General features: G+C 50.1%; 76 non-coding genes across 76 annotated transcripts; all 76 read left to right on the forward strand.

The window, feature by feature from the left end:
* Positions 1-417: 417 nt before the first annotated feature.
* On the forward strand, positions 418-499 carry TRNAL-AAG (transfer RNA leucine (anticodon AAG)). Its single transcript has one exon. It is a non-coding gene; the product is annotated as a tRNA-Leu (tRNA).
* Positions 500-917: 418 nt separating this feature from the next.
* Positions 918-999, forward strand: TRNAL-AAG (transfer RNA leucine (anticodon AAG)). Its single transcript has one exon. It is a non-coding gene; the product is annotated as a tRNA-Leu (tRNA).
* Positions 1000-1089: 90 nt separating this feature from the next.
* Positions 1090-1171, forward strand: TRNAL-AAG (transfer RNA leucine (anticodon AAG)). The gene has a single exon. It is a non-coding gene; the product is annotated as a tRNA-Leu (tRNA).
* Positions 1172-1592: 421 nt separating this feature from the next.
* Positions 1593-1674, forward strand: TRNAF-AAA (transfer RNA phenylalanine (anticodon AAA)). Its single transcript has one exon. It is a non-coding gene; the product is annotated as a tRNA-Phe (tRNA).
* Positions 1675-1933: 259 nt separating this feature from the next.
* TRNAL-GAG (transfer RNA leucine (anticodon GAG)) lies at positions 1934-2015 on the forward strand. Its single transcript has one exon. It is a non-coding gene; the product is annotated as a tRNA-Leu (tRNA).
* A 262-nt stretch (positions 2016-2277) lies between these two features.
* On the forward strand, positions 2278-2359 carry TRNAL-AAG (transfer RNA leucine (anticodon AAG)). Its single transcript has one exon. It is a non-coding gene; the product is annotated as a tRNA-Leu (tRNA).
* Positions 2360-2446: 87 nt separating this feature from the next.
* On the forward strand, positions 2447-2528 carry TRNAL-AAG (transfer RNA leucine (anticodon AAG)). The gene has a single exon. It is a non-coding gene; the product is annotated as a tRNA-Leu (tRNA).
* Positions 2529-2618: 90 nt separating this feature from the next.
* TRNAL-AAG (transfer RNA leucine (anticodon AAG)) lies at positions 2619-2700 on the forward strand. Its single transcript has one exon. It is a non-coding gene; the product is annotated as a tRNA-Leu (tRNA).
* A 90-nt stretch (positions 2701-2790) lies between these two features.
* On the forward strand, positions 2791-2872 carry TRNAL-AAG (transfer RNA leucine (anticodon AAG)). The gene has a single exon. It is a non-coding gene; the product is annotated as a tRNA-Leu (tRNA).
* Positions 2873-3121: 249 nt separating this feature from the next.
* Positions 3122-3203, forward strand: TRNAF-AAA (transfer RNA phenylalanine (anticodon AAA)). Its single transcript has one exon. It is a non-coding gene; the product is annotated as a tRNA-Phe (tRNA).
* An 87-nt stretch (positions 3204-3290) lies between these two features.
* Positions 3291-3372, forward strand: TRNAL-GAG (transfer RNA leucine (anticodon GAG)). The gene has a single exon. It is a non-coding gene; the product is annotated as a tRNA-Leu (tRNA).
* A 90-nt stretch (positions 3373-3462) lies between these two features.
* On the forward strand, positions 3463-3544 carry TRNAL-AAG (transfer RNA leucine (anticodon AAG)). Its single transcript has one exon. It is a non-coding gene; the product is annotated as a tRNA-Leu (tRNA).
* Positions 3545-3634: 90 nt separating this feature from the next.
* TRNAL-AAG (transfer RNA leucine (anticodon AAG)) lies at positions 3635-3716 on the forward strand. Its single transcript has one exon. It is a non-coding gene; the product is annotated as a tRNA-Leu (tRNA).
* Positions 3717-4261: 545 nt separating this feature from the next.
* TRNAL-AAG (transfer RNA leucine (anticodon AAG)) lies at positions 4262-4343 on the forward strand. Its single transcript has one exon. It is a non-coding gene; the product is annotated as a tRNA-Leu (tRNA).
* A 90-nt stretch (positions 4344-4433) lies between these two features.
* TRNAL-AAG (transfer RNA leucine (anticodon AAG)) lies at positions 4434-4515 on the forward strand. The gene has a single exon. It is a non-coding gene; the product is annotated as a tRNA-Leu (tRNA).
* Positions 4516-4605: 90 nt separating this feature from the next.
* TRNAL-AAG (transfer RNA leucine (anticodon AAG)) lies at positions 4606-4687 on the forward strand. The gene has a single exon. It is a non-coding gene; the product is annotated as a tRNA-Leu (tRNA).
* A 932-nt stretch (positions 4688-5619) lies between these two features.
* Positions 5620-5701, forward strand: TRNAL-AAG (transfer RNA leucine (anticodon AAG)). The gene has a single exon. It is a non-coding gene; the product is annotated as a tRNA-Leu (tRNA).
* An 87-nt stretch (positions 5702-5788) lies between these two features.
* On the forward strand, positions 5789-5870 carry TRNAL-AAG (transfer RNA leucine (anticodon AAG)). Its single transcript has one exon. It is a non-coding gene; the product is annotated as a tRNA-Leu (tRNA).
* A 90-nt stretch (positions 5871-5960) lies between these two features.
* On the forward strand, positions 5961-6042 carry TRNAL-AAG (transfer RNA leucine (anticodon AAG)). The gene has a single exon. It is a non-coding gene; the product is annotated as a tRNA-Leu (tRNA).
* Positions 6043-6132: 90 nt separating this feature from the next.
* Positions 6133-6214, forward strand: TRNAL-AAG (transfer RNA leucine (anticodon AAG)). The gene has a single exon. It is a non-coding gene; the product is annotated as a tRNA-Leu (tRNA).
* Positions 6215-6304: 90 nt separating this feature from the next.
* Positions 6305-6386, forward strand: TRNAL-AAG (transfer RNA leucine (anticodon AAG)). Its single transcript has one exon. It is a non-coding gene; the product is annotated as a tRNA-Leu (tRNA).
* Positions 6387-6476: 90 nt separating this feature from the next.
* On the forward strand, positions 6477-6558 carry TRNAL-AAG (transfer RNA leucine (anticodon AAG)). The gene has a single exon. It is a non-coding gene; the product is annotated as a tRNA-Leu (tRNA).
* Positions 6559-6989: 431 nt separating this feature from the next.
* Positions 6990-7071, forward strand: TRNAL-AAG (transfer RNA leucine (anticodon AAG)). The gene has a single exon. It is a non-coding gene; the product is annotated as a tRNA-Leu (tRNA).
* Positions 7072-7330: 259 nt separating this feature from the next.
* On the forward strand, positions 7331-7399 carry TRNAE-CUC (transfer RNA glutamic acid (anticodon CUC)). The gene has a single exon. It is a non-coding gene; the product is annotated as a tRNA-Glu (tRNA).
* Positions 7400-7489: 90 nt separating this feature from the next.
* TRNAL-AAG (transfer RNA leucine (anticodon AAG)) lies at positions 7490-7571 on the forward strand. The gene has a single exon. It is a non-coding gene; the product is annotated as a tRNA-Leu (tRNA).
* A 249-nt stretch (positions 7572-7820) lies between these two features.
* Positions 7821-7902, forward strand: TRNAL-AAG (transfer RNA leucine (anticodon AAG)). The gene has a single exon. It is a non-coding gene; the product is annotated as a tRNA-Leu (tRNA).
* A 90-nt stretch (positions 7903-7992) lies between these two features.
* Positions 7993-8074, forward strand: TRNAL-AAG (transfer RNA leucine (anticodon AAG)). Its single transcript has one exon. It is a non-coding gene; the product is annotated as a tRNA-Leu (tRNA).
* An 80-nt stretch (positions 8075-8154) lies between these two features.
* TRNAL-AAG (transfer RNA leucine (anticodon AAG)) lies at positions 8155-8236 on the forward strand. The gene has a single exon. It is a non-coding gene; the product is annotated as a tRNA-Leu (tRNA).
* A 772-nt stretch (positions 8237-9008) lies between these two features.
* On the forward strand, positions 9009-9090 carry TRNAL-AAG (transfer RNA leucine (anticodon AAG)). The gene has a single exon. It is a non-coding gene; the product is annotated as a tRNA-Leu (tRNA).
* Positions 9091-9349: 259 nt separating this feature from the next.
* TRNAE-CUC (transfer RNA glutamic acid (anticodon CUC)) lies at positions 9350-9418 on the forward strand. Its single transcript has one exon. It is a non-coding gene; the product is annotated as a tRNA-Glu (tRNA).
* A 90-nt stretch (positions 9419-9508) lies between these two features.
* Positions 9509-9590, forward strand: TRNAL-AAG (transfer RNA leucine (anticodon AAG)). Its single transcript has one exon. It is a non-coding gene; the product is annotated as a tRNA-Leu (tRNA).
* A 249-nt stretch (positions 9591-9839) lies between these two features.
* On the forward strand, positions 9840-9921 carry TRNAL-AAG (transfer RNA leucine (anticodon AAG)). The gene has a single exon. It is a non-coding gene; the product is annotated as a tRNA-Leu (tRNA).
* Positions 9922-10180: 259 nt separating this feature from the next.
* Positions 10181-10262, forward strand: TRNAL-AAG (transfer RNA leucine (anticodon AAG)). Its single transcript has one exon. It is a non-coding gene; the product is annotated as a tRNA-Leu (tRNA).
* A 90-nt stretch (positions 10263-10352) lies between these two features.
* Positions 10353-10434, forward strand: TRNAL-AAG (transfer RNA leucine (anticodon AAG)). Its single transcript has one exon. It is a non-coding gene; the product is annotated as a tRNA-Leu (tRNA).
* A 90-nt stretch (positions 10435-10524) lies between these two features.
* Positions 10525-10606, forward strand: TRNAL-AAG (transfer RNA leucine (anticodon AAG)). Its single transcript has one exon. It is a non-coding gene; the product is annotated as a tRNA-Leu (tRNA).
* A 259-nt stretch (positions 10607-10865) lies between these two features.
* Positions 10866-10934, forward strand: TRNAE-CUC (transfer RNA glutamic acid (anticodon CUC)). Its single transcript has one exon. It is a non-coding gene; the product is annotated as a tRNA-Glu (tRNA).
* Positions 10935-11024: 90 nt separating this feature from the next.
* On the forward strand, positions 11025-11106 carry TRNAL-AAG (transfer RNA leucine (anticodon AAG)). The gene has a single exon. It is a non-coding gene; the product is annotated as a tRNA-Leu (tRNA).
* A 249-nt stretch (positions 11107-11355) lies between these two features.
* TRNAL-AAG (transfer RNA leucine (anticodon AAG)) lies at positions 11356-11437 on the forward strand. Its single transcript has one exon. It is a non-coding gene; the product is annotated as a tRNA-Leu (tRNA).
* Positions 11438-11527: 90 nt separating this feature from the next.
* On the forward strand, positions 11528-11609 carry TRNAL-AAG (transfer RNA leucine (anticodon AAG)). Its single transcript has one exon. It is a non-coding gene; the product is annotated as a tRNA-Leu (tRNA).
* Positions 11610-11699: 90 nt separating this feature from the next.
* TRNAL-AAG (transfer RNA leucine (anticodon AAG)) lies at positions 11700-11781 on the forward strand. The gene has a single exon. It is a non-coding gene; the product is annotated as a tRNA-Leu (tRNA).
* A 249-nt stretch (positions 11782-12030) lies between these two features.
* Positions 12031-12112, forward strand: TRNAL-AAG (transfer RNA leucine (anticodon AAG)). Its single transcript has one exon. It is a non-coding gene; the product is annotated as a tRNA-Leu (tRNA).
* A 90-nt stretch (positions 12113-12202) lies between these two features.
* Positions 12203-12284, forward strand: TRNAL-UAG (transfer RNA leucine (anticodon UAG)). The gene has a single exon. It is a non-coding gene; the product is annotated as a tRNA-Leu (tRNA).
* Positions 12285-12371: 87 nt separating this feature from the next.
* On the forward strand, positions 12372-12440 carry TRNAE-CUC (transfer RNA glutamic acid (anticodon CUC)). Its single transcript has one exon. It is a non-coding gene; the product is annotated as a tRNA-Glu (tRNA).
* Positions 12441-12530: 90 nt separating this feature from the next.
* TRNAL-AAG (transfer RNA leucine (anticodon AAG)) lies at positions 12531-12612 on the forward strand. The gene has a single exon. It is a non-coding gene; the product is annotated as a tRNA-Leu (tRNA).
* A 90-nt stretch (positions 12613-12702) lies between these two features.
* On the forward strand, positions 12703-12784 carry TRNAL-AAG (transfer RNA leucine (anticodon AAG)). The gene is given in 2 exon segments: positions 12703-12740; positions 12750-12784. It is a non-coding gene; the product is annotated as a tRNA-Leu (tRNA).
* A 90-nt stretch (positions 12785-12874) lies between these two features.
* On the forward strand, positions 12875-12943 carry TRNAE-CUC (transfer RNA glutamic acid (anticodon CUC)). Its single transcript has one exon. It is a non-coding gene; the product is annotated as a tRNA-Glu (tRNA).
* Positions 12944-13033: 90 nt separating this feature from the next.
* TRNAL-AAG (transfer RNA leucine (anticodon AAG)) lies at positions 13034-13115 on the forward strand. Its single transcript has one exon. It is a non-coding gene; the product is annotated as a tRNA-Leu (tRNA).
* Positions 13116-13205: 90 nt separating this feature from the next.
* Positions 13206-13274, forward strand: TRNAE-CUC (transfer RNA glutamic acid (anticodon CUC)). Its single transcript has one exon. It is a non-coding gene; the product is annotated as a tRNA-Glu (tRNA).
* Positions 13275-13692: 418 nt separating this feature from the next.
* Positions 13693-13774, forward strand: TRNAL-AAG (transfer RNA leucine (anticodon AAG)). Its single transcript has one exon. It is a non-coding gene; the product is annotated as a tRNA-Leu (tRNA).
* Positions 13775-14352: 578 nt separating this feature from the next.
* TRNAL-AAG (transfer RNA leucine (anticodon AAG)) lies at positions 14353-14434 on the forward strand. Its single transcript has one exon. It is a non-coding gene; the product is annotated as a tRNA-Leu (tRNA).
* Positions 14435-14855: 421 nt separating this feature from the next.
* On the forward strand, positions 14856-14937 carry TRNAL-AAG (transfer RNA leucine (anticodon AAG)). Its single transcript has one exon. It is a non-coding gene; the product is annotated as a tRNA-Leu (tRNA).
* A 249-nt stretch (positions 14938-15186) lies between these two features.
* Positions 15187-15268, forward strand: TRNAL-AAG (transfer RNA leucine (anticodon AAG)). Its single transcript has one exon. It is a non-coding gene; the product is annotated as a tRNA-Leu (tRNA).
* Positions 15269-15530: 262 nt separating this feature from the next.
* On the forward strand, positions 15531-15599 carry TRNAE-CUC (transfer RNA glutamic acid (anticodon CUC)). The gene has a single exon. It is a non-coding gene; the product is annotated as a tRNA-Glu (tRNA).
* A 418-nt stretch (positions 15600-16017) lies between these two features.
* On the forward strand, positions 16018-16086 carry TRNAE-CUC (transfer RNA glutamic acid (anticodon CUC)). Its single transcript has one exon. It is a non-coding gene; the product is annotated as a tRNA-Glu (tRNA).
* A 90-nt stretch (positions 16087-16176) lies between these two features.
* On the forward strand, positions 16177-16258 carry TRNAL-AAG (transfer RNA leucine (anticodon AAG)). The gene has a single exon. It is a non-coding gene; the product is annotated as a tRNA-Leu (tRNA).
* Positions 16259-16348: 90 nt separating this feature from the next.
* Positions 16349-16417, forward strand: TRNAE-CUC (transfer RNA glutamic acid (anticodon CUC)). Its single transcript has one exon. It is a non-coding gene; the product is annotated as a tRNA-Glu (tRNA).
* Positions 16418-16507: 90 nt separating this feature from the next.
* TRNAE-CUC (transfer RNA glutamic acid (anticodon CUC)) lies at positions 16508-16576 on the forward strand. The gene has a single exon. It is a non-coding gene; the product is annotated as a tRNA-Glu (tRNA).
* Positions 16577-16666: 90 nt separating this feature from the next.
* TRNAE-CUC (transfer RNA glutamic acid (anticodon CUC)) lies at positions 16667-16735 on the forward strand. Its single transcript has one exon. It is a non-coding gene; the product is annotated as a tRNA-Glu (tRNA).
* A 90-nt stretch (positions 16736-16825) lies between these two features.
* On the forward strand, positions 16826-16907 carry TRNAL-AAG (transfer RNA leucine (anticodon AAG)). Its single transcript has one exon. It is a non-coding gene; the product is annotated as a tRNA-Leu (tRNA).
* A 90-nt stretch (positions 16908-16997) lies between these two features.
* Positions 16998-17079, forward strand: TRNAL-AAG (transfer RNA leucine (anticodon AAG)). Its single transcript has one exon. It is a non-coding gene; the product is annotated as a tRNA-Leu (tRNA).
* A 90-nt stretch (positions 17080-17169) lies between these two features.
* Positions 17170-17238, forward strand: TRNAE-CUC (transfer RNA glutamic acid (anticodon CUC)). Its single transcript has one exon. It is a non-coding gene; the product is annotated as a tRNA-Glu (tRNA).
* Positions 17239-17328: 90 nt separating this feature from the next.
* Positions 17329-17410, forward strand: TRNAL-AAG (transfer RNA leucine (anticodon AAG)). Its single transcript has one exon. It is a non-coding gene; the product is annotated as a tRNA-Leu (tRNA).
* A 259-nt stretch (positions 17411-17669) lies between these two features.
* On the forward strand, positions 17670-17751 carry TRNAL-GAG (transfer RNA leucine (anticodon GAG)). Its single transcript has one exon. It is a non-coding gene; the product is annotated as a tRNA-Leu (tRNA).
* A 90-nt stretch (positions 17752-17841) lies between these two features.
* TRNAE-CUC (transfer RNA glutamic acid (anticodon CUC)) lies at positions 17842-17910 on the forward strand. Its single transcript has one exon. It is a non-coding gene; the product is annotated as a tRNA-Glu (tRNA).
* Positions 17911-18172: 262 nt separating this feature from the next.
* TRNAL-AAG (transfer RNA leucine (anticodon AAG)) lies at positions 18173-18254 on the forward strand. Its single transcript has one exon. It is a non-coding gene; the product is annotated as a tRNA-Leu (tRNA).
* Positions 18255-19006: 752 nt separating this feature from the next.
* TRNAE-CUC (transfer RNA glutamic acid (anticodon CUC)) lies at positions 19007-19075 on the forward strand. The gene has a single exon. It is a non-coding gene; the product is annotated as a tRNA-Glu (tRNA).
* A 249-nt stretch (positions 19076-19324) lies between these two features.
* Positions 19325-19406, forward strand: TRNAL-AAG (transfer RNA leucine (anticodon AAG)). Its single transcript has one exon. It is a non-coding gene; the product is annotated as a tRNA-Leu (tRNA).
* A 257-nt stretch (positions 19407-19663) lies between these two features.
* TRNAL-AAG (transfer RNA leucine (anticodon AAG)) lies at positions 19664-19745 on the forward strand. The gene has a single exon. It is a non-coding gene; the product is annotated as a tRNA-Leu (tRNA).
* Positions 19746-19835: 90 nt separating this feature from the next.
* On the forward strand, positions 19836-19904 carry TRNAE-CUC (transfer RNA glutamic acid (anticodon CUC)). The gene has a single exon. It is a non-coding gene; the product is annotated as a tRNA-Glu (tRNA).
* A 90-nt stretch (positions 19905-19994) lies between these two features.
* Positions 19995-20076, forward strand: TRNAL-AAG (transfer RNA leucine (anticodon AAG)). The gene has a single exon. It is a non-coding gene; the product is annotated as a tRNA-Leu (tRNA).
* A 90-nt stretch (positions 20077-20166) lies between these two features.
* On the forward strand, positions 20167-20235 carry TRNAE-CUC (transfer RNA glutamic acid (anticodon CUC)). Its single transcript has one exon. It is a non-coding gene; the product is annotated as a tRNA-Glu (tRNA).
* Positions 20236-20325: 90 nt separating this feature from the next.
* TRNAE-CUC (transfer RNA glutamic acid (anticodon CUC)) lies at positions 20326-20394 on the forward strand. The gene has a single exon. It is a non-coding gene; the product is annotated as a tRNA-Glu (tRNA).
* Positions 20395-20484: 90 nt separating this feature from the next.
* On the forward strand, positions 20485-20566 carry TRNAL-AAG (transfer RNA leucine (anticodon AAG)). Its single transcript has one exon. It is a non-coding gene; the product is annotated as a tRNA-Leu (tRNA).
* Positions 20567-20656: 90 nt separating this feature from the next.
* Positions 20657-20725, forward strand: TRNAE-CUC (transfer RNA glutamic acid (anticodon CUC)). The gene has a single exon. It is a non-coding gene; the product is annotated as a tRNA-Glu (tRNA).
* A 421-nt stretch (positions 20726-21146) lies between these two features.
* On the forward strand, positions 21147-21228 carry TRNAL-AAG (transfer RNA leucine (anticodon AAG)). The gene has a single exon. It is a non-coding gene; the product is annotated as a tRNA-Leu (tRNA).
* Positions 21229-21315: 87 nt separating this feature from the next.
* TRNAL-AAG (transfer RNA leucine (anticodon AAG)) lies at positions 21316-21397 on the forward strand. The gene has a single exon. It is a non-coding gene; the product is annotated as a tRNA-Leu (tRNA).
* The last annotated feature ends 1371 nt before the right edge of the window (positions 21398-22768 follow it).

Below are 22768 nucleotides of genomic sequence, written 5' to 3' on the forward strand. Positions count from 1 at the left end.
ATGTCTATAACGGAATATTTTTCGTTATTTTTCTTGATGCGATCGAATAAAATTTTTGAAGTGCGTATCTCTGAGCGGCGGTTACAGGTAGCGTCGCCGACCAGTCTAAGGCGCCGGTTTAAGGCACCGGTCTCTTCGGAAGCGTGGGTTCGAATCCCACCGCTGCCAGAAGATTTCTATTACGAAACCTTTTTCGGCAGTTTTCTTGATGCGATGGAATAAAATTTTTGAAGTGCGTATCCCTGAGCTGCGTTTTCAGGTAGCGTGTCCGAGCGGTCTAAGGCACCGGTCTCTTCGGAGGCGTGGGTTCGAATCCCACAACTGCCAGAAGATTTCTATTACGAAACCTTTTTCGGCAGTTTTCTTGATGCGATGGAATAAAATTTTTGAAGTGCGTATCTCTGAGCGGCGTTTGCAGGTAGCGTGGCCGAGCGGTCTAAGGCGCCGGTTTAAGGCACCGGTCTCTCCGGAGGCGTGGGTTCGAATCCCACCGCTGCCAGAAGATATCTATTACGAAACCTTTTTCGGCATTTTTCTTGATGCGATCGAATAAAATTTTTGAAGTGCGTATCCCTGAGCTGCGTTTGCAGGTAGCGTGTCCGAGCGGTCCAAGGCACCGGTCTCTTCGGAGGCGTGGGTTCGAATCCCACCGCTGCTAGAAGATGTCTATAACAGAATATTTTTTGGTATTTTTCTTGATGCGATCGAATAAAATTTTTGAAGTGCGTATCTCTGAGCGGTGTTTACAGGTAACGTGTCCGAGTGGTCTAAGGCGCCGGTTTAAGGCACCGGTCTCTTCGGAGGCGTGGGTTCGCATCCCACCACTGCCAGATGTCTATAACGGAATATTTTTCCGCATTTTTCTTGATGCGATCGAATAAAATTTTTGAAGTGAGTATCTCTGAGCGGCGGTTACAGGTAGCGTCGCCGAGCGGTCTAAGGCGCCGATTTAAGGCACCGGTCTCTTCGGAGGCGTGGGTTCGAATCCCACCGCTGCCAGAAGATTTCTAATACGAAACCTTTTTCGGCAGTTTTCTTGATGCGATCGAATAAAATTTTTGAAGTGCGTATCTCTGAGCGGCGTTTGCAGGTAGCGTGGCCGAGCGGTCTAAGGCGCCGGTTTAAGGCACCGGTCTCTTCGGAGGCGTGGGTTCGAATCCCACCGCTGCCAGAAGATGTCTATTACGAAACATTTTTCTGCATTTTTCTTGATGCGATCGAATAAAATTTTTGAAGTGCTTATCTCTGAGTGGCGTTTGCAGGTAGCGTGGCCGATCGGTCTAAGGCGCCGGTTTAAGGTACCGTTCTCTTCGGATGCGTGGGTTCGAATCCCACCGCTGCCAGAAGATTTCTATTACGAAACCTTTTTCGGCAGTTTTCTGGATGCGATGGAATAAAATTTTTGAAGTGCGTATCCCTGAGCTGCGTTTGCAGGTAGCGTGTCCGAGCCGTCTAAGGCACCGGTCTCTTCGGAGGCGTGGGTTCGAATCCCACCGCTGCTAGAAGATGTCTATAACAGAATATTTTTCCGCATTTTTCTTGATGCGATCGAATAAAATTTTTGAAGTGAGTATCTCTGAACGGCGGTTACAGGTAGCGTCGCCGAGCGGTCTAAGGCGCCGATTTAAAGCACCGGTCTCTTCGGAGGCGTGGGTTCGAATCCCACCGCTGCCAGAAGATTTCTAATACGAAACCTTTTTCGGCAGTTTTCTTGATGCGATCGAATAAAATTTTTGAAGTGCGTATCCCTGAGCTGCGTTTGCAGGTAGCGTGGCCGAGCGGTCTGAGGCGCCGGTTTAAGGCACCGGTCTCTTCGGAGGCGTGTGTTCGCATCCCACCGCTGCCAGATGTCTATAACGGAATATTTTTCCGCATTTTTCTTGATGCGATCGAATAACATTTTTGAAGTGCGTATCTCTGAGCGGCATTCACAGGTAGCGTGGCCGAGCGGTCTAAGGCGCCGGTTTGAGGCACCGGTCTCTTCGGAGGCGTGGGTTGGAATCCCACCGCTGCCAGAAGATTTCTATTACGAAACCTTTTTCGGCAGTTTTCTTGATGCGATCGAATAAAATTTTTGAAGTGCGTATCCCTGACCTGCGTTTGCAGGTAGCGTGGCCGAGCGATCTGAGGCGCCGGTTTAAGGCACCGGTCTCTTCGGAGGCGTGGGTTCGTATCCCACCGCTGCCAGAAGATGTCTATTACGAAACCTTTTTCGGCGTTTTTCTTGATGCGATCGAATAAAATTTTTGAAGTGCTTATCTCTGAGCGGCGTTTGCAGGTAGCGTGGCCGAGCGGTCTAAGGCGCCGGTGTAAGGCACCGGTCTCTTCGGAGGCGTGGGTTCGCATCCCACCGCTGCCAGATGTCTATAACGCAATATTTTTCGGCATTTTTCTTGATGCGATCGAATAAAATTTTTGAAGTGCGTATCCCTGAGCTGCGTTTGCAGGTAGCGTGTCCGAGTGGTGTAAGGCGCCGGTTTAAGGCACCGGTCCCTTCGGAGGCGCGGGTTCGAATCCCACCGCTGCCAGAAGATGTCGATAACGGAATATTTTTCCGCATTTTTCTTGATGCGATCGAATAACATTTTTGAAGTGCGTATCTCTGATCGGCGTTTACAGGTAGCGTGTCCGAGCGGTCTAAGGCGCCGGTTTAAGGCACCGGTCTCTTCGGAGGCGTGGGTTCGAATCCCACCGCTGCCAGAAGATTTCTATAACGAAACCTTTTTCGGCAGTTTTCTTGATGCGATCGAATAAAATTTTTGAAGTGCGTATCTCTGAGCGGCGTTTGCAGGTAGCGTGGCCGAGCGGTCTAAGGCGCCGGTTTAAGGCACCGGTCTCTCCGGAGGCGTGGGTTCGAATCCCACCGCTGCCAGAAGATATCTATTACGAAACCTTTTTCGGCATTTTTCTTGATGCGATCGAATAAAATTTTTGAAGTGCGTATCCCTGAGCTGCGTTTGCAGGTAGCGTGTCCGAGCCGTCTAAGGCACCGGTCTCTTCGGAGGCGTGGGTTCGAATCCCACCGCTGCTAGAAGATGTCTATAACAGAATATTTTTCCGCATTTTTCTTGATGCGATCGAATAAAATTTTTGAAGTGAGTATCTCTGAACGGCGGTTACAGGTAGCGTCGCCGAGCGGTCTAAGGCGCCGATTTAAAGCACCGGTCTCTTCGGAGGCGTGGGTTCGAATCCCACCGCTGCCAGATGTCTATAACGGAATATTTTTCCGCATTTTTCTTGATGCGATCGAATAACATTTTTGAAGTGCGTATCTCTGAGCGGCATTCACAGGTAGCGTGGCCGAGCGGTCTAAGGCGCCGGTTTGAGGCACCGGTCTCTTCGGAGGCGTGGGTTGGAATCCCACCGCTGCCAGAAGATTTCTATTACGAAACCTTTTTCGGCAGTTTTCTTGATGCGATCGAATAAAATTTTTGAAGTGCGTATCCCTGACCTGCGTTTGCAGGTAGCGTGGCCGAGCGGTCTGAGGCGCCGGTTTAAGGCACCGGTCTCTTCGGAGGCGTGGGTTCGTATCCCACCGCTGCCAGAAGATGTCTATTACGAAACCTTTTTCGGCGTTTTTCTTGATGCGATCGAATAAAATTTTTGAAGTGCTTATCTCTGAGCGGCGTTTGCAGGTAGCGTGGCCGAGCGGTCTAAGGCGCCGGTGTAAGGCACCGGTCTCTTCGGAGGCGTGGGTTCGCATCCCACCGCTGCCAGATGTCTATAACGCAATATTTTTCGGCATTTTTCTTGATGCGATCGAATAAAATTTTTGAAGTGCGTATCCCTGAGCTGCGTTTGCAGGTAGCGAGTCCGAGTGGTGTAAGGCGCCGGTTTAAGGCACCGGTTAAGGCAACGAAACCTTTTTCGGCAGTTTTTCTTGATGCGATCGTATAAAATTTTTGAAGTGCGTATCTCTGAGCGGCGTTTGCAGGTAGCGTGTCCGAGCGGTCTAAGGCACCGGTCTCTTCGGAAGCGTGGGTTCGAATCCCACCGCTGCCAGAAGATGTCTATTACGAAACATTTTTCAGCATTTTTCTTGATGCGATCGAATAAAATTTTTGAAGTGCGTATCTCTGAGCGGCGTTTGCAGGTAGCGTGGCCGAGCGGTCTAAGGCGCCGGTTTAAGGCACCGGTCTCTTCGAAGGCGTGGGTTCGAATTTCACCGCTGCCAGATGTCTATAACGGAATATTTTTCGGCATTTTTCTTGATGCGATCGAATACAATTTTTGAAGTGCGTATCTCTGAGCGGCGTTTGCAGGTAGCGTGGCCGAGCGGTCTAAGGCGCCGGTTTAAGGCACCGGTCTCTTCGGAGGCGTGGGTTCGAATCCCACCGCTGCCAGAAGATTTCTACAACGAAACCTTTTTCGGCAGTTTTCTTGATGCGATCGAATAAAATTTTTCAAGTGCGTATCTCTGAGCGGCGTTTGCAGGTAGCGTGGCCGAGCGGTCTAAGGCGCCGGTTTAAGGCACCGGTCTCTTCGGAGGCGTGGGTTCGAATCCCACCGCTGCTAGAAGATATCTATAGCAGAATATTTTTCGGCATTTTTCTTGATGCGATCGAATAAAATTTGTAAAGTGCGTATCTCTGAGCGGCGTTTACAGGTAGCGTGTCCGAGCGGTCTAAGGCGCCGGTTTAAGGCACCGGTCTCTTCGGAGGCGTGGGTTCGAATCCCACCGCTGCCAGAAGATTTCTATAACGAAACCTTTTTCGGCAGTTTTCTTGATGCGATCGAATAAAATTTTTGAAGTGCGTATCCCTGAGCTGCGTTTGCAGGTAGCGTGGCCGAGCGGTCTGAGGCGCCGGTTTAAGGCACCGGTCTCTTCGGAGGCGTGTGTTCGCATCCCACCGCTGCCAGATGTCTATAACGGAATATTTTTCCGCATTTTTCTTGATGCGATCGAATAACATTTTTGAAGTGCGTATCTCTGAGCGGCATTTACAGGTAGCGTGGCCGAGCGGTCTAAGGCGCCGGTTTGAGGCACCGGTCTCTTCGGAGGCGTGGGTTGGAATCCCACCACTGCCAGAAGATTTCTATTACAAAACCTTTTTCGGCAGTTTTCTTGATGCGATCGAATAAAATTTTTGAAGTGCGTATCTCTGAGCGGCGTTTGCAAGTAGCGTGGCCGAGCGGTCTAAGGCGCCGGTTTTAGGCACCGTTCTCTTCGGAGGCGTGGGTTCGCATCCCACCGCTGCCAGATGTCTGTAACGGAATATTTTTCGGCATTTTTCTTGATGCGATCGAATAAAATTTTTGAAGTGAGTATCTCTGAGCGGCGTTTACAGGTATCGTGTCCGAGCGGTCTAAGGCGCCGGTTTAAGGCACCGGTCTCTTCGGAGGCGTGGGTTCGAATCCCACCGCTGCCAGAAGATTTCCATAACGAAACCTTTTTCGGCAGTTTTTCTTGATGCGATCGTATAAAATTTTTGAAGTGCGTATCTCTATGCGGCGTTTGCAGGTAGCGTGTCCGAGCGGTCTAAGGCACCGGTCTCTTCGGAAGCGTGGGTTCGAATCCCACCGCTGCCAGAAGATGTCTATTACGAAACATTTTTCAGCATTTTTCTTGATGCGATCGAATAAAATTTTTGAAGTGCGTATCTCTGAGCGGCGTTTGCAGGTAGCGTGGCCGAGCGGTCTAAGGCGCCGGTTTAAGGCACCGGTCTCTTCGGAGGCGTGGGTTCGAATTCCACCGCTGCCAGATGTCTATAACGGAATATTTTTCGGCATTTTTCTTGATGCGATCGAATACAATTTTTGAAGTGCGTATCTCTGAGCGGCGTTTGCAGGTAGCGTGGCCGAGCGGTCTAAGGCGCCGGTTTAAGGCACCGGTCTCTTCGGAGGCGTGGGTTCGAATCCCACCGCTGCCAGAAGATGTCGATTACGAAACCTTTTTCGGCAGTTTTCTTGATGCGATCGAATAAAATTTTTGAAGTTCGTATCTCTGAGCGGCGTTTGCAGGTAGCGTGTCCGAGCGGTCTAAGGCGCCGGTTTAAGGCACCGGTCTCTTCGGAGGCGTGGGTTCGAATCCCACCGCTGCCAGAAGATTTCTACAACGAAACCTTTTTCGGCAGTTTTCTTGATGCGATCGAATAAAATTTTTCAAGTGCGTATCTCTGAGCGGCGTTTGCAGGTAGCGTGGCCGAGCGGTCTAAGGCGCCGGTTTAAGGCACCGGTCTCTTCGGAGGCGTGGGTTCGAATCCCACCGCTGCTAGAAGATATCTATAGCAGAATATTTTTCGGCATTTTTCTTGATGCGATCGAATAAAATTTGTAAAGTGCGTATCTCTGAGCGGCGTTTACAGGTAGCGTGTCCGAGCGGTCTAAGGCGCCGGTTTAAGGCACCGGTCTCTTCGGAGGCGTGGGTTCGAATCCCCCCGCTGCCAGAAGATTTCTATAACGAAACCTTTTTCGGCAGTTTTCTTGATGCGATCGAATAAAATTTTTGAAGTGCGTATCCCTGAGCTGCGTTTGCAGGTAGCGTGGCCGAGCGGTCTGAGGCGCCGGTTTAAGGCACCGGTCTCTTCGGAGGCGTGGGTTCGAATCCCACCGCTGCTAGAAGATGTCTATAGCAGAATATTTTTCGGCATTTTTCTTGATGCGATCGAATAACATTTTTGAAGTGCGTATCTCTGAGCGGCGTTTGCAAGTAGCGTGGCCGAGCGGTCTAGGGCGCCGGTTTTAGGCACCGTTCTCTTCGGAGGCGTGGGTTCGCATCCCACCGCTGCCAGATGTCTGTAACGGAATATTTTTCGGCATTTTTCTTGATGCGATCGAATAAAATTTTTGAAGTGAGTATCTCTGAGCGGCGTTTACAGGTATCGTGTCCGAGCGGTCTAAGGCGCCGGTCTAAGGCACCGGTCTCTTCGGAGGCGTGGGTTCGAATCCCACCGCTGCTAGAAGATGTCTATAGCAGAATATTTTTCGGCATTTTTCTTGATGCGATCGAATAAAATTTTTGAAGTGCGTATCTCTGAGCGGTGTTTACAGGTAGCGTGTCCGAGAGGTCTAAGGCGCCGGTTTAAGGCACCGGTCTCTTCGGAGGCGTGGGTTCGAATCCCACCGCTGCCAGAAGATTTCTATAACGAAACCTTTTTCGGCAGTTTTCTTGATGCGATCGAATAAAATTTTTGAAGTGCGTATCTCTGAGCGGCGTTTGCAAGTAGCGTGGCCGAGCGGTCTAAGGCGCCGGTTTTAGGCACCGTTCTGTTCGGAGGCGTGGGTTCGCATCCCACCGCTGCCAGATGTCTGTAACGGAATATTTTTCGGCATTTTTCTTGATGCGATCGAATAAAATTTTTGAAGTGCGTATCTCTGAGCGGCGTTTGCAGGTAGCGTGGCCGAGCGGTCTAAGGCACCGGTCTCTTCGGAGGCGTGGGTTCGAATCCCACCGCTGCCAGAAGATGTCTATTACGAAACATTTTTCGGCATTTTTATTGATGCGATCGAATAGAATTTTTGAAGTGCGTATCTCTGAGCGGCGTTTGCAGGTGGCGTGGCCGAGCGGTCTAAGGCGCCGGTTTAAGGCACCGGTCTCTTCGGAGGCGTGGGTTCGAAGCCCACCGCTGCTAGAAGATGTCTATTACGAAACATTTTTCAGCTTTTTTCTTGATGCGATCGAATAAAATTTTTGAAGTGCGTATCTCTGAGCGGCGTTTGCAGGTAGCGTGGCCGTGCGGTCTAAGGCACCGGTCTCTTCGGAAGAGTGGGTTCGAATCCCACCGCTGCCAGAAGATGTCTATTACGAAACATTTTTCAGCATTTTTCTTGATGCGATCGAATAAAATTTTTGAAGTGCGTATCTCTGAGCGGCGTTTGCAGGTAGCGTGGCCGAGCGGTCTAAGGCGCCGGTTTAAGGCACCGGTCTCTTCGGAGGCGTGGGTTCGAATCCCACCGCTGCCAGAAGATTTCTACAACGAAACCTTTTTCGGCAGTTTTCTTGAGGCGATCGAATAAAATTTTTGAAGTGCGTATCTCTGAGCGGCGTTTGCAGGTAGCGTGGCCGAGCGGTCTAAGGCACCGGTTTAAGGCACCGGTCTCTTCGGAGGCGTGGGTTCGAATCCCACCGCTGCTAGAAGATATCTATAGCAGAATATTTTTCTTGATGCGATCGAATAAAATTTGTAAAGTGCGTATCTCTGCGCGGCGTTTACAGGTAGCGTGTCCGAGCGGTCTAAGGCACCGGTTTAAGGCACCGGTCTCTTCGGAGGCGTGGGTTCGAATCCCACCGCTGCCAGAAGATTTCTATAACGAAACCTTTTTCGGCAGTTTTCTTGATGCGATCGAATAAAATTTTTGAAGTGCGTATCCCTGAGCTGCGTTTGCAGGTAGCGTGGCCGAGCGGTCTGAGGCGCCGGTTTAAGGCACCGGTCTCTTCGGAGGCGTGTGTTCGCATCCCACCGCTGCCAGATGTCTATAACGGAATATTTTTCCGCATTTTTCTTGATGCGATCGAATAACATTTTTGAAGTGCGTATCTCTGAGCGGCATTTACAGGTGGCGTGGCCGAGCGGTCTAAGGCGCCGGTATGAGGCACCGGTCTCTTCGGAGGCGTGGGTTGGAATCCCACCGCTGCCAGAAGATTTCTATTACAAAACCTTTTTCGGCAGTTTTCTTGATGCGATCGAATAAAATTTTTGAAGTGCGTATCTCTGAGCGGCGTTTGCAAGTAGCGTGGCCGAGCGGTCTAAGGCGCCGGTTTTAGGCACCGTTCTCTTCGGAGGCGTGGGTTCGCATCCCACCGCTGCCAGATGTCTGTAACGGAATATTTTTCGGCATTTTTCTTGATGCGATCGAATAAAATTTTTGAAGTGAGTATCTCTGAGCGGCGTTTACAGGTATCGTGTCCGAGCGGTCTAAGGCGCCGGTCTAAGGCACCGGTCTCTTCGGAGGCGTGGGTTCGAATCCCACCGCTGCTAGAAGATGTCTATAGCAGAATATTTTTCGGCATTTTTCTTGATGCGATCGAATAAAATTTTTGAAGTGCGTATCTCTGAGCGGTGTTTACAGGTAGCGTGTCCGAGCGGTCTAAGGCGCCGGTTTAAGGCACCGGTCTCTTCGGAGGCGTGGGTTCGAATCCCACCGCTGCCAGAAGATTTCTATAACGAAACCTTTTTCGGCAGTTTTCTTGATGCGATCGAATAAAATTTTTGAAGTGCGTATCTCTGAGCGGCGTTTGCAAGTAGCGTGGCCGAGCGGTCTAAGGCGCCGGTTTTAGGCACCGTTCTCTTCGGAGGCGTGGGTTCGCATCCCACCGCTGCCAGATGTCTGTAACGGAATATTTTTCGGCATTTTTCTTGATGCGATCGAATAAAATTTTTGAAGTGCGTATCTCTGAGCGGCGTTTGCAGGTAGCGTGGCCGAGCGGTCTAAGGCACCGGTCTCTTCGGAGGCGTGGGTTCGAATCCCACCGCTGCCAGAAGATGTCTATTACGAAACATTTTTCGGCATTTTTATTGATGCGATCGAATAGAATTTTTGAAGTGCGTATCTCTGAGCGGCGTTTGCAGGTAGCGTGGCCGAGCGGTCTAAGGCGCCGGTTTAAGGCACCGGTCTCTTCGGAGGCGTGGGTTCGAATCCCACCGCTGCTAGAAGATGTCTATTACGAAACATTTTTCAGCTTTTTTCTTGATGCGATCGAATAAAATTTTTGAAGTGCGTATCTCTGAGCGGCGTTTGCAGGTAGCGTGGCCGTGCGGTCTAAGGCACCGGTCTCTTCGGAAGAGTGGGTTCGAATCCCACCGCTGCCAGAAGATGTCTATTACGAAACATTTTTCAGCATTTTTCTTGATGCGATCGAATAAAATTTTTGAAGTGCGTATCTCTGAGCGGCGTTTGCAGGTAGCGTGGCCGAGCGGTCTAAGGCGCCGGTTTAAGGCACCGGTCTCTTCGGAGGCGTGGGTTCGAATCCCACCGCTGCCAGATGTCTATAACGGAATATTTTTCGGCATTTTTCTTGATGCGATCGAATACAATTTTTGAAGTGCGTATCTCTGAGCGGCGTTTGCAGGTAGCTTGGCCGAGCTGTCTACGGCGCCGGTTTAAGGCACCGGTCTCTTCGGAGGCGTGGGTTCGAATCCCACCGTTGCCTGAAGATGTCGATTACGAAACCTTTTTCGGCAGTTTTCTTGATGCGATCGAATAAAATTTTTGAAGTTCGTATCTCTGAGCAGCGTTTGCAGGTAGCGTGGCCGAGCGGTCTAAGGCGCCGGTTTAAGGCACCGGTCTCTTCGGAGGCGTGGGTTCGAATCCCACCGCTGCTGGAAGATATCTATAGCAGAATATTTTTCGGCATTTTTCTTGATGCGATCGAATAAAATTTTTGAAGTGCGTATCTCTGAGCGGTGTTTACAGGTAGCGTGTCCGAGCGGTCTAAGGCGCCGGTTTAAGGCACCGGTCTCTTCGGAGGCGTGGGTTCGAATCCCACCGCTGCCAGAAGATTTCTATAACGAAACCTTTTTCGGCAGTTTTCTTGATGCGATCGAATAAAATTTTTGAAGTGCGTATCTCTGAGCGGCGTTTGCAGGTAGCGTGGCCGAGCGGTCTAAGGCGCCGGTTTAAGGCACCGGTCTCTTCGGAGGCGTGGGTTCGAATCCCACCGCTGCTGGAAGATATCTATAGCAGAATATTTTTCGGCATTTTTCTTGATGCGATCGAATAAAATTTTTGAAGTGCGTATCTCTGAGCGGCGTTTGCAAGTAGCGTGGCCGAGCGGTCTAAGGCGCCGGTTTTAGGCACCGTTCTCTTCGGAGGCGTGGGTTCGCATCCCACCGCTGCCAGATGTCTGTAACGGAATATTTTTCGGCATTTTTCTTGATGCGATCGAATAAAATTTTTGAAGTGCGTATCTCTGAGCGGCGTTTGCAGGTAGCGTGGCCGAGCGGTCTAAGGCACCGGTCTCTTCGGAGGCGTGGGTTCGAATCCCACCGCTGCCAGAAGATGTCTATTACGAAACATTTTTCGGCATTTTTATTGATGCGATCGAATAGAATTTTTGAAGTGCGTATCTCTGAGCGGCGTTTGCAGGTAGCGTGGCCGAGCGGTCTAAGGCGCCGGTTTAAGGCACCGGTCTCTTCGGAGGCGTGGGTTCGAATCCCACCGCTGCTAGAAGATGTCTATTACGAAACATTTTTCAGCTTTTTTCTTGATGCGATCGAATAAAATTTTTGAAGTGCGTATCTCTGAGCGGCGTTTGCAGGTAGCGTGGCCGTGCGGTCTAAGGCACCGGTCTCTTCGGAAGAGTGGGTTCGAATCCCACCGCTGCCAGAAGATGTCTATTACGAAACATTTTTCAGCATTTTTCTTGATGCGATCGAATAAAATTTTTGAAGTGCGTATCTCTGAGCGGCGTTTGCAGGTAGCGTGGCCGAGCGGTCTAAGGCGCCGGTTTAAGGCACCGGTCTCTTCGGAGGCGTGGGTTCGAATCCCACCGCTGCCAGAAGATTTCTACAACGAAACCTTTTTCGGCAGTTTTCTTGATGCGATCGAATAAAATTTTTGAAGTGCGTATCTCTGAGCGGCGTTTGCAGGTAGCGTGGCCGAGCGGTCTAAGGCGCCGGTTTAAGGCACCGGTCTCTTCGGAGGCGTGGGTTCGAATCCCACCGCTGCTAGAAGATATCTATAGCAGAATATTTTTCGGCATTTTTCTTGATGCGATCGAATAAAATTTGTAAAGTGCGTATCTCTGAGCGGCGTTTGCAGGTAGCGTGGCCGAGCGGTCTAAGGCGCCGGTTTAAGGCACCGGTCTCTTCGGAGGCGTGGGTTCGAATCCCACCGCTGCCAGATGATGTCTATTACGAAACATTTTTCAGCATTTTTCTTGATGCGATCGAATAAAATTTTTGAAGTGCGTATCCCTGAGCTGCGTTTGCAGGTAGCGTGTCCGAGCGGTCTAAGGCACCGGTCTCTTCGGAGGCGTGGGTTCGAATCCCACCGCTGCTAGAAGATGTCTATAGCAGAATATTTTTCGGCATTTTTCTTGATGCGATCGAATAAAATTTTTGAAGTGCGTATCTCTGAGCGGCGTTTACAGGTAGCGTGTCCGAGCGGTCTAAGGCGCCGGTTTAAGGCACCGGTCTCTTCGGAGGCGTGGGTTCGAATCCCACCGCTGCCAGAAGATTTCTATAACGAAACCTTTTTCGGCAGTTTTCTTGATGCGATCGAATAAAATTTTTGAAGTGCGTATCTCTGATCGGCGTTTGCAAGTAGCGTGGCCGAGCGGTCTAAGGCGCCGGTTTTAGGCACCGGTCTCTTCGGAGGCGTGGGTTCGCATCCCACCGCTGCCAGATGTCTGTAACGGAATATTTTTCGGCATTTTTCTTGATGCGATCGAATAAAATTTTTGAAGTGCGTATCTCTGAGCGGCGTTTGCAGGTAGCGTGGCCGAGCGGTCTAAGGCACCGGTCTCTTCGGAGGCGTGGGTTCGAATCCCACCGCTGCCAGAAGATGTCTATTACGAAACATTTTTCGGCATTTTTATTGATGCGATCGAATAGAATTTTTGAAGTGCGTATCTCTGAGCGGCGTTTGCAGGTAGCGTGCCCGAGCGGTCTAAGGCGCCGGTTTAAGGCACCGGTCTCTTCGGAGGCGTGGGTTCGAATCCCACCGCTGCCAGAAGATTTCTATAACGGAATATTTTTCGGCATTTTTCTTGATGCGATAGAATAAAATTTTTGAAGTGCGTATCTCTGAGCGGCGTTTGCAGGTAGCGTGGCCGAGCGGTCTAAGGCGCCGGTTTAAGGCACCGTTCTCTTCGGAGGCGTGGGTTCGAATCCCACCGCTGCTAGAAGATGTCTATAACGGAATATTTTTCGGCATTTTTCTTGATGCCATCGAATAAAAATTTTGAAATGCGTATCTCTGAGCGGTGTTTGCAGGTAGCGTGGCCGAGCGGTCTAAGGCACCGGTCTCTTCGGAGGCGTGGGTTCGAATCCCACCGCTGCCAGAAGATGTCTATTACGAAACTTTTTTCGGCATTTTTCTTGATGCGATCGAATAAAATTTTTGAAGTGCGTATCTCTGAGCGGCGTTTGCAGGTAGCGTGGCCGAGCGGTCTAAGGCGCCGGTTTAAGGCACCGGTCTCTTCGGAGGCGTGGGTTCGAATCCCACCGCTGCTAGAAGATGTCTATAACGGAATATTTTTCGGCATTTTTCTTGATGCCATCGAATAAAAATTTTGAAATGCGTATCTCTGAGCGGTGTTTGCAGGTAGCGTGGCCGAGCGGTCTAAGGCACCGGTCTCTTCGGAGGCGTGGGTTCGAATCCCACCGCTGCCAGAAGATCTCTATAACGGAATATTTTTCGGTATTTTTCTTGATGCCATCGAATAAAAATTTTGAAATGCGTATCTCTGAGCGGTGTTTGCAGGTAGTGTGGCCGAGCGGTCTAAGGCACCGGTTTTAGGCACCGGTCTCTTCGGAGGCGTGGGTTCGCATACCACCGCTGCCAGATGTCTGTAACGGAATATTTTTCGGCATTTTTCTTGATGCGATCGACTAAAATTTTTGAAGTGCGTATCTCTGAGCGGCGTTTGCAGGTAGCGTGGCCGAGCGGTCTAAGGCACCGGTCTCTTCGGTAGCGTGGGTTCGAATCCCACCGCTGCCAGAAGATGTCTGTTACGAAACATTTTTCAGCATTTTTCTTGATGCGATCGAATAAAATTTTTGAAGTGCGTATCTCTGAGCGGCGTTTGCAGGTAGCGTTGCCGAGCGGTCTAAGGCGCCGGTTTAAGGCACCGGTCTCTTCGGAGGCGTGGGTTAGAATCCCACCGCTGCCAGATGTCTATAACGGAATATTTTTCGGCATTTTTCTTGATGCGATCGAATACAATTTTTGAAGTGCGTATCTCTGAGCGGCGTTTACAGGTAGCGTGTCCGAGCGGTCTAAGGCGCCGGTTTAAGGCACCGGTCTCTTCGGAGGCGTGGGTTCGAATCCCACCGCTCCCTGAAGATTTCTATAACGAAACCTTTTTCGGCAGTTTTCTTGATGCGATCGAATAAAATTTTTGAAGTGCGTATCTCTGAGCGGCGTTTGCAAGTAGCGTGGCCGAGCGGTCTAAGGCGCCGGTTTTAGGCACCGTTCTCTTCGGAGGCGTGGGTTCGCATCCCACCGCTGCCAGATGTCTGTAACGGAATATTTTTCGGCATTTTTCTTGATGCGATCGAATAAAATTTTTGAAGTGCGTATCTCTGAGCGGCGTTTGCAGGTAGCGTGGCCGAGCGGTCTAAGGCACCGGTCTCTTCGGAGGCGTGGGTTCGAATGCCAGAAGATGTCTATTACGAAACATTTTTCGGCATTTTTATTGATGCGATCGAATAGAATTTTTGAAGTGCGTATCTCTGAGCGGCGTTTGCAGGTAGCGTGGCCGAGCGGTCTAAGGCGCCGGTTTAAGGCACCGGTCTCTTCGGAGGCGTGGGTTCGTATCCCACCGCTGCTAGAAGATGTCTATAACGGAATATTTTTCGGCATTTTTCTTGATGCGATCGAATAAAAATTTTGAAATGCGTATCTCTGAGCGGCGTTTGCAGGTATCGTTGCCGAGCGGTCTAAGGCACCGGTCTCTTCGGAGGCGTGGGTTCGAATCCCACCGCTGCCAGAAGATCTCTATAACGGAATATTTTTCGGTATTTTTCTTGATGCGATCGAATAAAATTTTTGAAGTGCGTATCTCTGAGCTGCGTTTGCAGGTAGCGTGTCCGAGCCGTCTAAGGCGCCATTTTAAGGCACCGGTTTCTTCGGAGGCGTGGGTTCGAATCCCACCGCTGCCAGAAGATGTCTATTACGAAACATTTTTCGGCATTTTTATTGATGCGATCGAATAGAATTTTTGAAGTGCGTATCTCTGAGCGGCGTTTGCAGGTAGCGTGGCCGAGCGGTCTAAGGCGCCGGTTTAAGGCACCGGTCTCTTCGGAGGCGTGGGTTCGAATCCCACCGCTGCTAGAAGATGTCTATTACGAAACATTTTTCAGCTTTTTTCTTGATGCGATCGAATAAAATTTTTGAAGTGCGTATCTCTGAGCGGCGTGTGCAGGTAGCGTGGCCGTGCGGTCTAAGGCACCGGTCTCTTCGGAAGCGTGGGTTCGAATCCCACCGCTGCCAGAAGATGTCTATTACGAAACATTTTTCAGCATTTTTCTTGATGCGATCGAATAAAATTTTTGAAGTGCGTATCTCTGAGCGGCGTTTGCAGGTAGCGTGGCCGAGCGGTCTAAGGCGCCGGTTTAAGGCACCGGTCTCTTCGGAGGCGTGGGTACGAATCCCACCGCTGCCAGAAGATTTCTATAACGGAATATTTTTCGGCATTTTTCTTGATGCGATAGAATAAAATTTTTGAAGTGCGTATCTCTGAGCGGCGTTTGCAGGTAGCGTGGCCGAGCGGTCTAAAACGCCGGTTTAAGGCACCGGTCTCTTCGGAGGCGTGGGTTCGAATCCCACCGCTGCTAGAAGATGTCTATAACGGAATATTTTTCGGCATTTTTCTTGATGCCATCGAATAAAAATTTTGAAATGCGTATCTCTGAGCGGTGTTTGCAGGTAGCGTGGCCGAGCGGTCTAAGGCACCGGTCTCTTCGGAGGCGTGGGTTCGAATCCCACCGCTGCCAGAAGATCTCTATAACGGAATATTTTTCGGTATTTTTCTTGATGCCATCGAATAAAAATTTTGAAATGCGTATCTCTGAGCGGTGTTTGCAGGTAGCGTGGCCGAGCGGTCTAAGGCACCGGTTTTAGGCACCGGTCTCTTCGGAGGCGTGGGTTCGCATACCACCGCTGCCAGATGTCTGTAACGGAATATTTTTCGGCATTTTTCTTGATGCGATCGAATAAAATTTTTGAAGTGCGTATCTCTGAGCGGCGTTTGCAGGTAGCGTGGCCGAGCGGTCTAAGGCACCGGTCTCTTCGGAGGCGTGGGTTCGAATCCCATCGCTGCCAGAAGATGTCTATTACGAAACATTTTTCGGCATTTTTATTGATGCGATCGAATAGAATTTTTGAAGTGCGTATCTCTGAGCGGCGTTTGCAGGTAGCGTGGCCGAGCGGTCTAAGGCACCGGTCTCTTCGGAGGCGTGGGTTCGAATCCCACCGCTGCCAGAAGATGTCTATTACGAAACATTTTTCGGCATTTTTCTTGATGCGATCGAATAAAATTTTTGAAGTGCGTATCTCTGAGCGGCGTTTGCAGGTAGCGTGGCCGAGCGGTCTAAGCCGCCGGTTTAAGGCACCGGTCTCTTCGGAGGCGTGGGTTCGAATCCCACCGCTGCTAGAAGATGTCTATAACGGAATATTTTTCGGCATTTTTCTTGATGCCATCGAATAAAAATTTTGAAATGCGTATCTCTGAGCGGTGTTTGCAGGTAGCGTGGCCGAGCGGTCTAAGGCACCGGTCTCTTCGGAGGCGTGGGTTCGAATCCCACCGCTGCCAGAAGATCTCTATAACGGAATATTTTTCGGTATTTTTCTTGATGCGATCGAATAAAATTTTTGAAGGGCGTATCTCTGAGCGGCGTTTGCAGGTAGCGTGGCCGAGCGGTCTAAGGCACCGGTCTCTTCGGAGGCGTGGGTTCGAATCCCACCGCTGCCAGAAGATGTCTATTACGAAACATTTTTCAGCATTTTTCTTGATGCGATCGAATAAAATTTTTGAAGTGCGTATCTCTGAGCGGCGTTTGCAGGTAGCGTGGCCGAGCGGTCTAAGGCACCGGTCTCTTCGGAGGCGTGGGTTCGAATCCCACCGCTGCCAGAAGATGTCTATTACGAAACATTTTTCGGCATTTTTATTGATGCGATCGAATAGAATTTTTGAAGTGCGTATCTCTGAGCGGCGTTTGCAGGTAGCGTGGCCGAGCGGTCTAAGGCGCCGGTTTAAGGCACCGGTCTCTTCGGAGGCGTGGGTTCGAATCCCACCGCTGCTAGAAGATGTCTATAACGGAATATTTTTCGGCATTTTTCTTGATGCGATCGAATAAAAATTTTGAAATGCGTATCTCTGAGCGGCGTTTGCAGGTAGCGTGGCCGAGCGGTCTAAGCCGCCGGTTTAAGGCACCGGTCTCTTCGGAGGCGTGGGTTCGAATCCCACCGCTGCTAGAAGATGTCTATAACGGAATGTTTTTCGGCATTTTTCTTGATGCCATCGAATAAAAATTTTGAAATGCGTATCTCTGAGCGGTGTTTGCAGGTAGCGTGGCCGAGCGGTCTAAGGCACCGGTCTCTTCGGAGGCGTGGGTTCGAATCCCACCGCTGCCAGAAGATCTCTATAACGGAATATTTTTCGGTATTTTTCTTGATGCGATCGAATAAAATTTTTGAAGTGCGTATCTCTGAGCGGCGTTTACAGGTAGCGTGTCCGAGCGGTCTAAGGCGCCGGTTTAAGGCACCGGTCTCTTCGGAGGCGTGGGTTCGAATCCCACCGCTGCCAGAAGATTTCTACAACGAAACCTTTTTCGGCAGTTTTCTTGATGCGATCGAATAAAATTTTTGAAGTGCGTATCCCTGAGCTGCGTTTGCAGGTAGCGTGGCCGAGCGGTCTGAGGCGCCGGTTTAAGGCACCGGTCTCTTCGGAGGCGTGTGTTCGCATCCCACCGCTGCCAGATGTCTATAACGGAATATTTTTCCGCATTTTTCTTGATGCGATCGAATAACATTTTTGAAGTGCGTATCTCTGAGCGGCATTTACAGGTAGCGTGGCCGAGCGGTCTAAGGCGCCGGTTTGAGGCACCGGTTTCTTCGGAGGCGTGGGTTCGAATCCCACCGCTGCCAGATGATGTCTATTACGAAACCTTTTTCGGCAGTTTTCTTGATGCGATCGAATAAAATTTTTGAAGTGCGTATCTCTGAGCGGCGTTTGCAGGTAGCGTGGCCGAGCGGTCTAAGGCACCGGTCTCTTCGGAGGCGTGGGTTCGAATCCCACCGCTGCCAGAAGATGTCTATAACGGAATATTTTTCGGTATTTTTCTTGATGCGATCGAATAAAATTTTTGAAGTGCGTATCTCTGAGCTGCGTTTGCAGGTAGCGTGTCCGAGCCGTCTAAGGCGCCATTTTTAGGCACCGGTTTCTTCGGAGGCGTGGGTTCGAATCCCACCGCTGCCAGATGATGTCTATTACGAAACATTTTTCAGCATTTTTCTTGATGCGATCGAATAAAATTTTTGAAGTGCGTATCTCTGAGCGGCGTTTGCAGGTAGCGTGGCCGAGCGGTCTAAGGCGCCGGTTTAAGGCACCGGTCTCTTCGGAGCCGTGGGTTCGAATCCCACCGCTGCTAGAAGATGTCTATAGCAGAATATTTTTCGGCATTTTTCTTGATGCGATCGAATAAAATTTTTGAAGTGCGTATCTCTGAGCGGCGTTTACAGGTAGCGTGTCCGAGCGGTCTAAGGCGCCGGTTTAAGGCACCGTTCTCTTCGGAGGTGTGGGTTCGAATCCCACAGCTGCCAGAAGATTTCTATAACGAAACCTTTTTCGGCAGTTTTCTTGATGCGATCGAATAAAATTTTTGAAGTGCGTATCTCTGAGCGGCGTTTGCAGGTAGCGTGGCCGAGCGGTCTAAGGCGCCGGTTTAAGGCACCGTTCTCTTCGGAGGCGTGGGTTCGCATCCCACCGCTGCCAGATGTCTGTAACGGAATATTTTTCGGCATTTTTCTTGATGCGATCGAATAAAATTTTTGAAGTGCGTATCTCTGAGCGGCGTTAGCAGGTAGCGTGGCCGAGCGGTCCAAGCCACCGGTCTCTTCGGAGGCGTGGGTTCGAATCCCACCGCTGCCAGAAGATGTCTATTACGAAACATTTTTCGGCATTTCTATTGATGCGATCGAATAAAATTTTTGAAGTGCGTATCTCTGAGCTGCGTTTGCAGGTAGCGTGTCCAAGCCGTCTAAGGCGCCATTTTAAGGCACCGGTTTCTTCGGAGGCGTGGGTTCGAATCCCACCGCTGCCAGATGATGTCTATTACGAAACATTTTTCTTGATGCGATCGAATAAAATTTTTGAAGGGCGTATCTCTGAGCGGCGTTTGCAGGTAGCGTGGCCGAGCGGTCTAAGGCACCGGTCTCTTCGGAGGCGTGGGTTCGAATCCCACCGCTGCCAGAAGATGTCTATTACGAAACATTTTTCAGCATTTTTCTTGATGCGATCGAATAAAATTTTTGAAGTGCGTATCTCTGAGCGGCGTTTGCAGGTAGCGTGGCCGTGCGGTCTAAGGCACCGGTCTCTTCGGAGGCGTGGGTTCGAATCCCACCGCTGCCAGAAGATGTCTATTACGAAACATTTTTCGGCATTTTTATTGATGCGATCGAATAGAATTTTTGAAGTGCGTATCTCTGAGCGGCGTTTGCAGGTAGCGTGGCCGAGCGGTCTAAGGCGCCGGTTTAAGGCACCGGTCTCTTCGGAGGCGTGGGTTCGAATCCCAACGCTGCCAGAAGATGTCGATTACGAAACCTTTCTCGGCAGTTTTCTTGATGCGATCGAATAAAATTTTTGAAGTTCGTATATCTGAGCGGCGTTTGCAGGTAGCGTGGCCGAGCGGTTTAAGGCACCTGTCTCTTCGGAGGCGGTGGTTCGAATCCCTCCGCTGCCGGACGGTTTCTATACGTCTTTTACGAAGCCTTTTCCGGTAGTTTTCTTGATGCGATCGAATAAAATTTTTGAAGTGCGTATCTCTGAGCGGCGTTTGCAGGTAGCGTGGCCGAGCGGTCTAAGGCGCCGGTTTAAGGCACCGGTCTCTTCGGAGGCGTGGGTTCGAATCCCACCGCTGCTAGAAGATGTCTATAACGGAATATTTTTCGGCATTTTTCTTGATGCCATCGAATAAAAATTTTGAAATGCGTATCTCTGAGCGGTGTTTGCAGGTAGCGTGGCCGAGCGGTCTAAGGCACCGGTCTCTTCGGAGGCGTGGGTTCGAATCCCACCGCTGCCAGAAGATGTCTATTACGAAACATTTTTCGGTATTTTTCCTGATGCCATCGAATAAAAATTTTGAAATGCGTATCTCTGGGCGGAGTTTGCAGGTAGCGTGGCCGACCGGTCTAAGGCGCCGGTTTAAGGCACCGGTCTCTTCGGAGGCGTGGGTTCGAATCCCACCGCTGCTAGAAGATGTCTATAACGGAATATTTTTCGGCATTTTTCTTGATGCCATCGAATAAAAATTTTGAAATGCGTATCTCTGAGCGGTGTTTGCAGGTAGCGTGGCCGAGCGGTCTAAGGCACCGGTCTCTTCGGAGGCGTGGGTTCGAATCCCACCGCTGCCAGAAGATGTCTATTACGAAACATTTTTCGGTATTTTTCTTGATGCCATCGAATAAAAATTTTGAAATGCGTATCTCTGAGCGGTGTTTGCAGGTAGCGTGGCCGAGCGGTCTAAGGCACCGGTCTCTTCGGAGGCGTGGGTTCGAATCCCACCGCTGCCAGAAGATGTCTATTACGAAACATTTTTCGGCATTTTTCTTGATGCGATCGAATAAAATTTTTGAAGTGCGTATCTCTGAGCGGCGTTTGCAGGTAGCGTGGCCGAGCGGTCTAAGCCGCCGGTTTAAGGCACCGGTCTCTTCGGAGGCGTGGGTTCGAATCCCACCGCTGCTAGAAGATGTCTATAACGGAATATTTTTCGGCATTTTTCTTGATGCCATCGAATAAAAATTTTGAAATGCGTATCTCTGAGCGGTGTTTGCAGGTAGCGTGGCCGAGCGGTCTAAGGCACCGGTCTCTTCGGAGGCGTGGGTTCGAATCCCACCGCTGCCAGAAGATCTCTATAACGGAATATTTTTCGGTATTTTTCTTGATGCGATCGAATAAAATTTTTGAAGTGCGTATCTCTGAGCTGCGTTTGCAGGTAGCGTGTCCGAGCCGTCTAAGGCGCCATTTTAAGGCACCGGTTTCTTCGGAGGCGTGGGTTCGAATCCCACCGCTGCCAGATGATGTCTATTACGAAACCTTTTTCGGCAGTTTTCTTGATGCGATCGAATAAAATTTTTGAAGTGCGTATCTCTGAGCGGCGTTTGCAGGTAACGTGGCCGAGCGGTCTAAGGCACCGGTCTCTTCGGAGGCGTGGGTTCGAATCCCACCGCTGCCAGAAGATGTCTATTACGAAACATTTTTCAGCATTTTTCTTGATGCGATCGAATAAAATTTTTGAAGTGCGTATCTCTGAGCGGCGTTTGCAGGTAGCGTGGCCGAGCTGTCTAAGGCGCCGGTTTAAGGCACCGGCCTCTTCGGAGGCGTGGGTTCGAATCCCACCGCTGCCAGATGTCTATAACGGAATATTTTTCGGCATTTTTGTTGATGCGATCGAATAAAATTTTTGAAGTGCGTATCTCTGAGCTGCGTTTGCAGGTAGCGTGGCCGAGCGGTCTAAGGCGCCGGTTTAAGGCACCGGTCTCTTCGGAGGCGTGGGTTCGAATCCCGCCGCTGCCAGAAGATGTCTATTACGAAACCTTTTTCGGCAGTTTTCTTGATGCGATCGAATAAAATTTTTGAAGTTCGTATCTCTGAGCGGCGTTTGCAGGTAGCGTGGCCGAGCGGTTTAAGGCACCTGTCTCTTCGGAGGCGGTGGTTCGAATCCCTCCGCTGCCGGACGGTTTCTATACGTCTTTTACGAGACCTTTTCCGGTAGTTTTCTTGATGCGATCGAATAAAATTTTTGAAGTGCGTATCTCTGAGCGACGTTTGCAGGCAGCGTGACCGAGCGGGCTAATTCGCCGGTTTAAGGCCCCGGTCTCTCCGGAGGCGTGGGTTTGAATCCCACCGCTGCCAAACGATGTCTATAACGAAACATTTATAGTTTTCTTGATGTGCTCGAATAAACTTTTTACGAAACATTTTTCGGTTTTCTTGATATGATGGAATCAACTTTTCGAAGTGCGTATCTCTGAGCGGCGTTTGCAGGTAGTGTTGCCGAGCGGTCTAAGGTGCTTGTTTAAGGCGCCGGTCTCTTCGGAGGCATTGGTTCGAATCCCACCGCTGCCAAAAGTTTTCTGTACGGCTATTACGGAAAATATTCCGATTTTTTTTCTTCATGTGATAGAAAAAATGTTTTGTAGTGCGTTTCTCTGATCTTTGTTCGCAGGTAGCGTGGCCGAGCCGTCTAAGGCGCGGGTTTAAGGCACCGGTATATTCTGAGACGTGGGTTCAAATTCCCACCCCTGCCAAAATGTTTCTATACGACATTTTTTCGGTTTTCAAGTGATTGAATAAAAATTTTTTATGTACGTAACTCTGACCGGTAGTCGCAGGTAGCGTGGCCGAGGGGTCTAAACCACCGTGGTTTAAGGCACCGGTCTCTTCGGAGGCGTGTGTCCGAACCCCACCGCTGCAGCAAGTTATCTGTTCCGTTATTTTTGCTTGTTTCCTTCATGTGATAGAATAAAATTTTTGAAGTGCGTAACTCAGATTTGCGTGTATCGTCGCCGAGTTTTCTAAGGGGCCCTGTTTAAGGCACCAGTTTTTTTTTTGAGGAGCGGGTTTGATTCCCACCTCTGCCCTAGCTTTTCTACACGACTTTTGTGGAAAATTTTCGAAAGTTTTCTTCACCTTTCCTGAATTTTATGGTTTGGAAACCATAATTCTGAGTAACTTCTGCATAAGTGTGCTAAACGGTCGTTGTCATAGTGACGGACTTGCATTGCGAGGGCGGGTCCGAAGCTCACTGTCGCCACAGTGGTTGTTGGCTGAAGTTGGTTTTCTGTGGTTCCCAACTTCAACGCAATAATGTGAGACTATCTGCCCTGTAAAATGTCTCGCCACAGACAGCAACAGACCTACAACGGTATACTATTCGGCCATTAC

Source organism: Pholcus phalangioides, unplaced genomic scaffold, assembly GCF_987345545.1.
Source record: "Pholcus phalangioides strain wild (caught in Gottingen) unplaced genomic scaffold, Ppha-v1.0 ptg000018l_1, whole genome shotgun sequence".
NCBI classification, from domain to species: domain Eukaryota; kingdom Metazoa; phylum Arthropoda; class Arachnida; order Araneae; family Pholcidae; genus Pholcus; species Pholcus phalangioides.